Below are 12,295 nucleotides of genomic sequence, written 5' to 3'. Positions count from 1 at the left end.
ATGTCAAAATAGTGAAATTCTTCGAATTGAATGAAATGAGTCGAGTGGATTGTTTGTTGTGATATCGTCGATGTTAGCTAAGAGATATGTGAGAAAAGATTGTAATGCATACCTTGCACATGTATCAGATACAAAAGTATCTGAATCGAAGATTGAATCAGTGCCAGTAGTCTGTGAGTATCCGAATGTGTTTCCAGAAGAGTTGTCTGGGTTTCCACTAATCAGAGAAGTCGAGTTTGCTACTGGTGCTAGGAACATCATCGATATCGATAGCTCCGTACAGAATGGCTCCGGCAAAATTGAAAAAATTAAAGCTTAATTGCAAGAGTGAACAGATTAAGGTTTTACACGACTTAGTTTTTCGCCCTAAGGTGCACCAGTGTTGTTTGTAAAGAAGAAAGATGGATCGATGAGACTATATTGATTATCATCATCTCAATAAGAGTACGATTAAGAATAAGTATCCTTTGCTGAAAATTTATAATTTGTTTGATCAGTTGAAAGGAGCAACAGTATTTTCGAAGATTGATCTCAGATTGGCTATTATCAGTTGCGAGTTAAAGATTCAGATGTATCAAAACTACGTTCAGAATAAGGTATGGACATTATGAATTTCTTGTTATGCCTTTCAGATTAACCAATGCTCCTACAGTTTTTATGGATTTGATGAATCAGATTTTTAGATCGTATTTGGACAGGTTCGCTGTTGTATTTATTGATGACATTCTAATTTATTCCCAAGATGAGTTTGAGCATGCTGAACATTTGAGAATCGTATTATAAACATTAGGAGATAAGCAGTTGTTTGCTAAATTCAATAAATGTGAATTTTGGCTCCAGGAGGTTGGATTTTTGGGACATATTATTTCAGTGGAAGATATTTGAGTTGATTCGAGTAAGATTTCTGCAGTTGTTGACTGGAAACCACCAAGAAATGTGTCTAAAGTCTGAAGCTTTCTAGGATTAGCTGACTACTATTGCATTTTGTAAAAGCAGTCTCAATGATTGCTACACTGGTGACTAGATTGCTACAGAAAGATGTGAAGTTCGAGTGGTTCGAGAAATGTCAATAGAGTTTTGAACAGTTGAAAGCATTATTAACTGAGACACCAGTTTTATTTCAGCCTAAGCCAGGTAAAGAATTTGCGATCTATAGTGATGCATCATTAAACGGTTTAGGTTGTATTTTGATGCAAGAGGGAAAAGTGATAGCTTATGCTTCCAGACAGTTGAAACTGCATGAAAATAATTATCCGACGCATGATTTAGAATTGGCCGCTATTGTTTTTCGCATTGAAAATTTGGTTACATCATCTATTCAATGAAAAGTGCCATATTTTTACCGATCACAAGAGCTTGAAGTATATAATGACTCAGAAATATTTGAATTTGCGTCGAAGAATATGGCTCAAAATGTGGAAAGATTATGAATTAGTGATTGATTACCATCCGGGGAAAGCGAATGTAGTCGCGAATACTTTGAGTAAAAAATATTTATTTGCTTTGTGAGTGATGAATACACAGTTAACTTTGTCTGATGATGGTTCGAATTTGGCTGAATTAAAAGGTAAATTATTATTTCTTCAACAAATGTGATAATGAATTGCAAGCTAAGAAATTACAGTGCAAGTCGACTACTGATTTAGACTATCAAATCAGATCCGATGATTGTTTAATGTTCCAAGATAGACTATGTGTACAAAGGAATTCCGAGCTTATTCAGAAAATTCTACACGAAGCACACAATAGCTGTTTATCTGTTCATCCAGGAAGTACTAAAATGTACAATGGTTTGAAACAGTTGTACTGGTGGATGGGTACGAAACGAGACATTTTAGAGCTTGTATCGAGACGCTTAGTTTGTCAACAAGTTAAAGCTGAACATCAAGTGCCTTCGGGACTACTACAGTCGGTGATGATACCAGAGGGGAAATGGGATAGAGTTACGATGGATTTCATATCGGGATTACCCCTATCTCTGGAAAAGAAAGATGCTATTTGGGTTGTTGTTGATTGACAGACGAAATCGGTACATTTCATTCCAATACGTACAGACTTTTCGCTTGATAGATTAGCTGAGTTGTACATCTCATAGATCGTTAGATTGCATGGGACGCTAGTTTCTATTATTTTGGATAGAGATCTGAGGTTTACGTCGCGATTTTGGAAGAAATTGCAAGAAGCTTTGCGTACACAGTTTCGCTTTAGTACTTAATTTCATCCGCAAACCGACTGTCAGTTTGAGAGAGTAATTCAGATTCTTGAAGATATGCTTTGTTGCTATGTTTTAGAGTTTGAAGGCAACTAGGAGAAATATTTACCATTGGTTGAATTCGCGTATAACAATAATTTTCAAACGAGCATAAAGATGGCACCGTATAAAGCATTGTATGGTTGCAAGTGCCGAACTCTGTTATATTGGACTGAGCTTAGTGAGAAAAAGATTGACGGGGTTGATTTGGCTAGAGAGACTGAAGATAAAGTGAAAGTAATTTGCGACAGTTTGATAGCAACTTCAGATCGATAGAAATCTTACGCGGATTTGAAACGTAAAGACATTGAATTTCAAATTGACAACTGAATATTTTTGAAAGTATCTCCGTAGAAGAAGATTCTTCGATTTGGTCGCAAAGGCAAATTGAGTCTGCGATTTATCGGGCTATATAAGATTATTGAAAGAATAGGGCCAGTGGCATATCGGCTAGCTTTACCATCAGAATTAGAAAAGATCCATAATGTATTTCATGTGTTGATGTTACGACGATATCGATTAGATCCATTGCATATCATTTCTCTAATAAGATTGAAATTCAACTTGATATGTCGTACAACGAAGAACTGATCAGAATTTTAGTTAGAGAGGTTAAAGAATTGAGAAACAAGAGCATAGCTTTGGTAAAATTTTTGTGGCAACCTCATGAGGTCGAATAAGCTATGTGAGAACCCGAGGAAGTTATGAGAAAACAGTACCTTAACCTTTTTTCTGGTAAAATTTTCGGGGATGAAAATTCCTAAGGGGGAGAGTTGTAACAGCCAGTTTTTAGTCAAATCGGAACAGTGGTTTCGGGACCACAAATACAAAGTCAAAATAATTATTTTATTATTATTTTAAGGTCTACAGTATGATAATATGATTGTGTGAAAATTTTGTTAAGAAATTTTATCGTTTGGGTGTTCGATTTGATAGAAAAGACTAAATTGCGTAAAGTGTAAAAGTGGAGTTATATTAGCTAAAGGTAACTAATAGCTATGGAATCTTAAAATTAGAGGTCCTTATGTTGTAATTAAACCATGGTCAATGTTAGTGGACAAAGATGGACATCATTTAAGTGAATATTAATGTTATAATTAAAGGTTATTATTGTAAATTGATAAATAAAGATTAAATAAGTATAATAAGACCATTTTTTTAGTCTATCTTCTTCACCTAACCGATTTTAAGCTAAGAAAAAGCACCATGGATGCATGCTAACTTCGTTCAAGCTTGCATTGTCCATTTAGGTACGATTTTTATCCCATTTTTAATGATTTCTATGTTTTTGAGATCGTTGCAGCTTAATCTAGCTCGCAGAAGGACTAGTTTGCAAAACTGTTAAAGGTTTAGGTTTTTCCATTGATGAATACATGTTTATTTTGATGTTTGATGATAGAAAATGTATGTTTGTTGTTAGATAAATAAAATTTGTAAAGTGATTTTTGACAAATTTTTCATTTAGGGATTTAATTGAGAAATGATAAAATTTTGTGGTTAAATTGTGAAATAAATGAAAAATATGGGATACTATAGTAATAATAGAAATTCGGCTAGCATGGGTAGGGACCAAATTGCATGAATTTGTATTTTTATGAGATAAGAACTAAATTGTAAAAATGTTGAGTGTAAAGTTGCATTAATGTGTATTTTGGACTAAATTGAATAGAATGATAATTAAGTTAATTTTGATTACATTTAGATCAAGAAAAGTGAAATTCGGATTTAGATCGGGGGAAAAATAAGGTTTTGGACTAGTCGATTTGTTCCGTCATTTTAGAGATCAAGGTAAGTTCGTATGTTAATAAGCATTAATATAATTGTGTGTTAATTGCTTTATTATTGAATTATTTGAGAATACGACCTTGCGAATATATTTGACGAAGATTTGGCATTGAGAAATCCCGGTTGAACCTTAAGAATAGATTAGGATACAAATAACATGTCATTAGGGGTTATGTGATTGGGTGCTGGTCCGTATGTCCTACCGGTGGCTGAGTTATCTAGCATGTGTTACGGATTCTCGTCAACATGTGTGAGCAGCATCGTGTAGCTTCATCATTACATCCAGCTTGTGTGAGCAGACCCGTTATTAGCTTGAAAGTGACATTATATGTGATATGAGATTGGTATAGCTTCGGTTATGTGTTGGCACTTAGGGTTCGAGATTCCCAAGTATCCGATAGTATTTCAAATGGTTCAAGGGGTATATCGAAGATATAAAATGGTGAGAAATAGATTTGTATCAGTACAAATATGTACGGGAACTATATAAGCATTGAATCTATGGAAGTTGTGAATTCAGGGTTAATTGTGTGATTGAATAAATGTTAACATTGTGATTAAATGTTTTGTAGTATGTTATGTTCTTATTCTTGAATGGTAATTGAATGGTGAGATTTGCTTATTATTTCATACGAGGTTACTAAGCTTTATAGCTTACATTATTTATTTTTCGATGTTTTATAGTGAAATCAAAGCTAGCTCAGATTTGGGAATCGTCGGAGACCTCATCACACTATCAATCTATCATTTTGGTACTTTTGAATCTATGTATTTTGGTTATATGGCATGTATAGGAGCTTAGGTCATTTTGGTATATGTTAGTAGTGGATTTAGCCATTTGAGTTGGCTTGTAAATATTAAGTGGTTGGCTATGTATATATAGCCAAGTGATTTGACTTATTTTGGTTGATTTAGTTGTATGTGTGTATATATATATATGTGTGTGTGTGTGTGTGTGTAAATGGCCTTTGTTATGCATATGGTAAATGCTAAGTAAATGCTTGTGGTGAATGGTTGTTTGTGAATTGGTAAATTGAGTATCAAATAGTTGACATTTGGAGATCTGGTATGCATGAAATTTTAGGTAATAAAGTGCATATATGAAGTATTTAGTTAAGTGATTTGTGAATGTGATTTTTTTGTATGAAATTGAATAACCTAATATGGTATGTGACATCCCTAAATTGACCCTAGTCGGAAAGTGGTTTCGGGACCACTAAACCGAGTCATAATAATAATTAACCATCATAATTGATGCTCATTATATGTATATATGCATGTGTGAAAATTTCATGTTTGGATTTTGTTAATTGTAAGTGAATTTTTATCAAATAGGACTTATGTGAGAAAATTTAGAAATGTGCTAGGCAAATGTAAGGTGGCCTATTAATACATGTGGGAAAGTGTTGTCCTTGCATGTCAAATTAGCCAAAATGAAGCATGATGGCCGGCCATGCTATGGGTGGAAACATGTCTCCAACATGTTAGACTAGTGATGCATGTAGGAAACAATAAAATAAGAAAGTTAGCATTAAAGAAATGGAAAAAAGAAAATGATGATAACAAAAAAAAAAAAAAGTGTGGATGCTTTCCCCCCCCCCTTGCCGTACATGAGAGAAACAAAAGCAAAGAAAGAAAGAAAAAAAAAAGGGGTGTTCATTCTCTCATTTTCTCCTTGCTTGGCCGAATATACTAAGAAGAAAGGGGGGAAAAAGCTTGAGAAAATCAGCCATGGGAGCTTACTAGACTAAGGTGTTTTGATACAAGAAGGTATGTTTTATGCCACTCTTGAAAATGCATGCATGATTTGGAGGATTGGTTCAAAATTTTCCTTGAATCTCAAATCGAAACTAAGTTGTTAGGTGAGTTAAAATTGACCATGCATGTTGTTTTCCTTGGTGAGTGTTTTGGTGTTGTTGTGATGAAAGCATGGAAATGAGTAAGTTCGAATGTTTAACAAAAGGAAATTTTGTGCCATTGAGTTCTTGTTGTTATGTGTGTGTGCATGAGTATTCGGCCATGCTATAGAATTTATGTTGCAACATGATTAATGCTTAATGAGATGTATAATAGTACTTGTGAATGAGCTTGAGAGTATTTAAACAATTAGACATGAAAAGGGTGGTAATGAGGCTGAAAAATTGTTGGATGGTTAATTGGGTAAGGAATGAAGCATTGACCATATAGGGTACAAATGGGCATAGGTGTTAAATACCTTGTATTGGAAACTTTGATAAATAAGTAGCAATAAATTAAGATGAGATTGAGTAAATTTTCAGCTTAGTTGTGTTAAGTATTCGGCAATAACCATAATAATGCATGTGAATGCCGTATGTTTGTGTTTGATGGAGAGGTAAATTGTTTGATTTAGCTCAAGAGCAAAGGGAACTAGATTGGACAAAGGAAAGGAGAAAGCAAGCGAGTAGCCGATTTGGAACCGTTCTACCCCAAACAAGGTAAGTCATTAAGCACGTATTTGATATTGCTTAAATGATTGTAAAATTTATACAATTGTGTTTAATGGGATGATATATATATATATGAATGAAAATGTATGTGTATGGAGTGATGACATTTGTTGAATGTAAAAGAAATAGTGAAATATGTAGAAAGTTTGCTTTCGGCACTAAGTGTCTTGAACAATACGTGTGTGCGGTGGCGAGATCGGCACTAAGTGTGCGTGCTGGAAATATATGGCACTAAGTGTGCGTGCTGGAAATATATGGCACTAAGTGTGCAAGCTGGAAAAATCTGACCTTTGGGTGTGCGAGCTCGGAGGTATGGCACTTTGTGTGCGGGCTTAAATTACGTGGCACTAAGTGTGCGAAATCGAGTAGTAAGCACTGTGTGTGCGTACTTTAAATATATGGAGGTGTGTCTCCATTGAATTGAGTATGGACAGCGGATCGGGTAAGTACCTCGAGCTCATGACGAATAGAGAATACATTCATGCTTGGGGTTGAAATTGGTAAGCCTTAAATCTATGTGATGATTGAAATTGTATGGTTGTGCTGGAAAATGAGTTAATGTGTAAAAATGCTTGATTATCTTGTTGTGTAGAATATGAAATGTGGATGTATGAATTGGTGCAGATTGGACCGAAAGGTCCGAGGTATTATGGTATAGATTCGATATGGACGAGTACCTAGCCTCATTTGTTGTACATGTAGTAGTAACTTTATCGGTGGATTGATGAATGCTTATGACTTCTGAGTTGTAAACTCACTCGGTGTTTTCTTGTCACCCATTTTAGGTCTCTCGGACTCGTATTGTTTGCGTGATCGGGACCGTCGTTGAAGTCATCACACCGGCTGAAATCTTGTGGTATTGTTTTTGTTGTTGAAGAACATTTGGCATGTATAGGCTATTATATTTTGTCGAATTGTGGGTTGTAAACTTTAAGCCATGTGAAAATGGCCTATGTGGTCGTCGAGTGGGATGCTAGAACCTATAGCCACGAGTCTTAGAAACTCAAATTTTGATAAGGTGGCCATAATTTGTGTCATGTATGATGGATGATTAAGGCCAAGGAAAAATTCATGAAATTGGCATAGTCTACTGCAGTAACTGTTGCGGACAGCAGCAGTGAGATAAGATTGAAAAATCACTAAAAATAGTAGAAGTAGAATTAAATAGTGAGTAAATTATGGAACTGAACCTTGATGAATCTATTTTTATATGGACGAAACGAAATGACCATATGAGCAGTATACTGAGAAATATTAAGGTTCTCGTGAGACAGGTCCAGAACGGTTTCTGGGTCCCCTGTCGTGACTTTGAAAATTTACCATAAATTATCCAGAAAGAATTAGGAGTCATGCCTTATATGTACAGATTCCATTTTGAGTCTAGTTTCATTAGAAACAAATGGCACCAGTATTAAAGCCCTGTACAGAGAGATATTCAAGTTGTAACGCGCGAAGGTCAGAGCAGTCAGTCCCTGTAACATGGGTGATTTTAACTAATAAACTGTACCAATTGGCCCAACCAAAAATTCTAAAAATAAATCCATGGATGGGTATATGAGTCTAAATTCAGGGAAAATTTATGAAACCAGTTTCCGAGTTTTGAAACTCGAGATATGATTTTAAGGTGACGGTGATGCAGTTTTCCAGCCTGACTGGTAATGTCAAATTGGTTGGTATCTTGAGAGGTTTGGCGTTAACCCCTCGTGTCCGACACGGCGTCGGTCACGAGTTAGGGTGTTACAATTTTATTGGTATCAGAGCTATGGTTTAGTCGGTTCTAGGACTACCATAGCGCGTGTGAGTCTAGCTATACATGCCAAATTGTTAGCGCTTAATAATGTGATGACTTGACGGTTGGAATTTTTGTTTTGATTAGCAATGGAACCGGGTAGAGACCCTTGGCGGATGACGTTGAAAGTGTAGCGTCTGCTCTGCGCAAGGGACACCGCCGTTGAGCCTCGATCATCCGCGAATAATCAAAATGAAGGCGAAACAAGCCTTCTTCACCATGATGAATGAGTGGGTCGCATAATATGCCCGAACCAACCCGGCTGTCCAACCATTCCGAATTTAAATACTCCACCCAAGAGCCCGCAATGCCTCCGATTCTTGATCTTGTGAGGTGAGTAAACCACACGTGGACTTGATTAGGAAGCGTGGGGCGAGGAGTTCAAGGCCATAATTCTTGATGATGCTTGAAAAGTAGGAGTTTTGGCTCGATAACACCATTAGAGTGTTAGATGAACTATCATGCACACCGATGAATGTCTTAAGTGTGCTATATCCTTGTTCGAGACTCGACTTACTATTGGTGGAGGACTTTAATTTCCATAGTCCCAAATGAGCGAGTTACTTGGGATTTCTTCCAATCCAATTTGAAAGAAATACATTAGTCAACAGTTCATCGATCGAGCGTAAGGAATTCTTGGAACTCAAGCAAGGCGGATGATCAGTATCTAAATCTGAACATGAGTTCGTAAGACTTAGTCGGTATGCTCGGGAGTGTGTGGCTGATGAGGTTGCGATGTGCAAAAGATTTGAAGAAGGATTGAATGAAGAGTTAAAGTTACTAGTGGGAATTTTAGAGATAAAGGAGTTCGTGACACTAGTCGAGCGAGCACGCAAAGCGGAAGAACTTGGGAAGGAGAAGAAGAAGGCTGAATTTGAAGCAAGAGATTACCGTAAAAGATCGACGAGTAAAGCTCCGTTCTCGGCTGTAAAGAGGTTCGGGGAGGACACCATGAAGTCGAGGACGATGCGGGAATTTCCATTAGAGCGACCATTGACGGACTCCGAGCTACTTGATAGCTAGTGTGGGCAATAATCGTCATGAGAGACTGAATGCCCCAATGTGGAAGACGACACCTAGGTGAATGTTGGGGTAAGTCATTAATAGGGCTGTTATGGATGCGGTTCGAAGGACCACTTCATTAGAGATTGCAGAGCTAGATGAGAGGAATAAGGCGCAAGGTGCAAGACCTAGTGGAGCGACGGTGGAGGTAGGCCCCGAGAATCTCTGGAGGTAGGGGTGGTAATCGAGAGGAGCCTCTAATCTGGCTGTCCGATCCGAGACCCGTGCTCTGCTAGAGCATATGCCATCCAGCATACGAGAGAGGCATCCTCCCCGACGTTATCACTTGGTACTTTTACTCTCTTTGATACTATTGTGATTGCATTGATTGACCCGGCTCTACTCACTCATATGTATGTGAAACCTTAGCATCCAATAAGACTCTACACCTGAGTCTCTTGAGTTCGTAATCAGTGTCAAACCCTTTGGGTCAATACGTGCTCGTTGATAAAGTGTGCAAGAGATGCCCCTAATAATTCGAGAATCTGTTTCCGGCCGATCGATGCTTCTACCATTTAATGAATTCGATGTTATTCTTGGTATGGATTGGTGACCGTACATGATGCGATGGTGGACGCAAAGGAAAACCATTGATTTGAGGAGTGCAAATAATGAGGTAGTCCGAGTCGAGTCTCTTGATTTAAAAGGAGCGCCGACGATAATATCTTCTATGACCGCTCGGAGGTATGTGAAAAAGGGTGTGAAACATACCTTGCATATGTGTTTGGAAGTAAAGAGACGGAAAGGAAACTCGAATCGGTACCGTGGTTTGTGAGTATTCGGATGTTTTTCTGAGGAGTTCTGGGATTGCCACCGGTTCGAGAAGTGGAATTGACATCGAAGTTGTACGGGTACTACGCCGATTTCAATAGCCCGTGTCGTATGGCATTAACGGAATTAAAGGAATTGAAGGTTCAATTGCAAGAATTGACGGATAGAGGTTTCGCTCGACCGAGTTTTTCTCCATGGGCGCTTTTGTATTGTTTGTGAAGAAGAAGGACGGAACCATGAGGTTGTGCATCGACTATCGTCAACTCAATAAAGTGACGATAAAGAATAAATATCCATTGCCACGAATTGACGATTTGTTTGATCAATTAAAGGGAGCCTCGGTGTTTTCAAAGATAGATTTGAGGTCGGGTACTATCGGTTGAGGTCAGAATCGGACATACCAAAACCGCTTTTAGAACGAGGTACGGTCCTCTGAATTCTTGGTGATGCCGTTTGGGCTCACTAATGCCCTACGGTGTTTATGGATTTAATGAATAGAATTTTCAGGCCATACTTGGATCGGTTCGTAGTTGTATTTATCGATGACATTTTGGTCTATTCGAGATGAAACCGAACATCTTGAACACACGAGGCTAGTGTTGCAAATCTTACGAGATAAGCGATTATCATAAAGTTCGATAAATGTGAATTTTGGTTGAAAGAGGTTAGCTTTTGGGGCACGTGGTGTCGCATCGGTGTCGGGTGGACCCGAACAAAATTTTGGCCATAGTCGATTGGAAACCACCAAGGAATGTTACGAAGTTAGGAGCTTTTTGGGGCTTGCGGTTATTACCGACGATTTGTAAAGGTTTCTCGACGATAGCCACGCCAATGACGAAGCTACTCCAAAAGGATGTTAAGTTGAATGGACGGAGAAATGTCGAAAAGTTTCGATCAATGAAAGCTTATTTGATGAAGACCCAATTCTAGTGCAACCCGAATCGGGCAAAGAGTTTGTCATTTATAGTGGCGCATCCCTACTTGGGTTGGGTTGCGTATTGATGCAAGAAGGGCGAGTTGTGGCCTATCGTCGAGACAATTAAAGCCACATGAGAAAAATTATCCAACCCATGATCTCGAATTGGTCGCCATCATGTTCACCTTAAAGATATGGCGACATTACTTATTTGGTGAGAAGTGCCATGTGTATTCGGATCACAAAAGTCTCAAATATTTGATGACTCGAGAGACTTAAATCTGCGACAAAGGCGATGGCTCGAGTTGTTAAAGGATTATGAACTCGTCATTGATTATCACCGGAAAGGCTAATGTGGTTGCGGATGCCTTAAGTCGAAATCCTTTGTTTGCTTCTGACGATGAATGTACACTTGTCTATTCTACCCAACAATGTGTTAGTAGCGAATTAAAGGCCAAACCATTATTGGCTCATCAAATTCGAGAAGCTCGAGAAAGTTGATGAGGAGTTGCTTGCAAAAGCGAAATGAGTGTGTTACGAACAAGGAATCGAGTTTCAAATTGATGATGACGATTGTTTGAGGTTCGAAGTCGTCTGTGTGTTCCAAAGGATTGAACTTATTTCGATAATTCTAAATGAAGCCCATTGTAGTCGAATGTCAATCCACCGGGTAGTACTAAAATGTACAATGACACAAACGCCAATTTTGGTGGCCCGATGAAACGAGACATTTCGAATTTGTTTCAAGGTGTCGATATGTCAACAAGTGAAAGCGGAACATCAAGTGCCATCGGGATTACTTGACCGATCATGATACCCGAATGGAAATGGGATCGAGTAACAATGGACTTTGTGTGCAGGTTACCATTGACTCGAATAAGAAAGACTCGGTTTGGGTCATTGTTGATAGGTGACCAAGTCTGCTCATTTTATCCTGTCGCACGGATTTTACGCTCGATAAGTTGGCGAAATTATCGTCTCCCAAATTGTTCGATTGCATGGGGTACCTATTTCTATCGTGTCGGATAGAGACCCAAGATTTACGTCGCGATTTTGGAAGAAATTGCAAGAGGCTTTGGGTACCAAAGCGCATTTTAGCACTTTTCACCCCAAACCGATGGTCAATCCGAGCGGATAATTCAAATACTCGAGGATATGTTGAGATGTTGCATCCTTGAGTTTAGTGGTTCATGGGAGCAGTATCGCCTTTGATTGAATTAAACACAACAATAGCTTTCAATCAAGTATTAAGA

The sequence above is a fragment of the Gossypium arboreum genome, chromosome 4 (assembly GCF_025698485.1).
Source record: "Gossypium arboreum isolate Shixiya-1 chromosome 4, ASM2569848v2, whole genome shotgun sequence".
In the NCBI taxonomy this organism is placed as follows: Eukaryota; Viridiplantae; Streptophyta; class Magnoliopsida; order Malvales; family Malvaceae; genus Gossypium; species Gossypium arboreum.
The sequence above is the reverse complement of the archived record's forward strand: the minus strand, read 5'-3'. Positions refer to the sequence as shown.